This window comes from Trachypithecus francoisi, unplaced genomic scaffold (genome assembly GCF_009764315.1).
Source record: "Trachypithecus francoisi isolate TF-2019V2 unplaced genomic scaffold, Tfra_2.0 Lachesis_group3, whole genome shotgun sequence".
NCBI classification, from domain to species: domain Eukaryota; kingdom Metazoa; phylum Chordata; class Mammalia; order Primates; family Cercopithecidae; genus Trachypithecus; species Trachypithecus francoisi.
Genome location: NW_022681468.1, coordinates 121,423,914 through 121,425,270, shown reverse-complemented (window position 1 = coordinate 121,425,270; position 1,357 = coordinate 121,423,914). Strand labels below are relative to the sequence as shown.

At 45.7% G+C, this 1,357-nt stretch overlaps 1 non-coding gene across 1 annotated transcript; it reads left to right on the top strand.

The window, feature by feature from the left end:
* The first annotated feature begins 620 nt into the window (after positions 1 to 620).
* Positions 621 to 727, top strand: LOC117071617. The gene has a single exon (XR_004432385.1). It is a non-coding gene; the product is annotated as a U6 spliceosomal RNA (small nuclear RNA).
* The last annotated feature ends 630 nt before the right edge of the window (positions 728 to 1,357 follow it).

The window sequence follows — 1,357 nt, the reverse complement described above, 5'->3', positions numbered from 1 at the left end:
AAGAAAGAAAGAAAAGAAAAGAAAAAAAAGTCTCAGACAAGTGGGCCTGCTAGAGTGTTTGCAGTACCTAAAGCCAGAAAACCCATCAGCCAATTCTGTTCTGTGGGAGGCCCTGGAGAACACTGTATTTACTGAAGCAATAAGGAATGTGTCTGTGGGGACTGGAGGTGGTACCAGCTTCACTGACAGCAGGAGGTGCTATTACAGAACTGGGCTCCCTGATGCCCATGGATATGATAGAATCCCAAAATAACAGAGGTCAGGTGGTGGTGCTTGACCTTTAAACCAAGGTGAGTGCAATTGCAATGAACAGCAAAATTGGATCCTGACCCACAGAACACTATGGAGATGGCTAATAGAACACAGTGTTCCTAGAAGCAAGATAGATGGGTGGCCAACAGTGCATTGCTTAATTTAGACAGTCAAAAGAAATCAAGGATGGATGATCAGGGGGCTGAAGGCAGCCACCTCCAGTAATACATCATGATTTCTTATCCTGTTTTTGGACCTGAGCCACTGATTAAAAGAGAGGCTAGGTCCCTGTGAGGAAGGATCTGTAATATCATGGCAAATGTGTTCAGTAGTAATGCCCCAGACCTTTCCTGAAAGAATCTATGGTCGTGCTCGCTTCGGCAGCACATATACTAAAATTGGAACGATACAGAGAAGATTAGCATGGCCCCTGCGCAAGGATGACACGCAAATTCGTGAAGCGTTCCATATTTTTTTGGAGTACTTTTATATTTATGGAAAAGTTGCAAAGACAGCAGTGATAACATACCCCTCACCCATTTCATTGCCCCTATTGTTTTTTTTTTTTTTTTTTTTTTTTGGGACGGAGTCTTGCTCTTTCGCCCGGGCTGGAGTGCAGTGGCCAGATCTCAGCTCACTGCAAGCTCCGCCTCCCGGGTTTTACGCCATTCTCCTGCCTCAGCCTCCGGAGTAGCTGGGACTACAGGCGCCCGCCACCTCGCCCGGCTAGTTTTTTGTATTTTTAGTAGAGACGGGGTTTCACCCTGTTAGCCAGGATGGTCTCGATCTCCTGACCTCGTGATCCGCCCGTCTCGGCCTCCCGAAGTGCTGGGATTACAGGCTTGAGCCACCGCGCCCGGCCCATTGCCCCTATTGTTATCACCTTATGTTACCTTGCTTAGTTTGTCAAAATTAAGAAATCAACACAACATTGGTACATTACTGTCAATTAAACTCTCAATTTTATTCAAAAAAAAAAAAAAGAATCTATGGTCATTTACTGTGTATCACCATGAGAAAGGGGGAATTCCGAGGGCTTTGAAGGACGATTAGCCATGGGGTCTAACTCGACACTGATAGCTGGTGACCCAAAGTGCTTTTATAT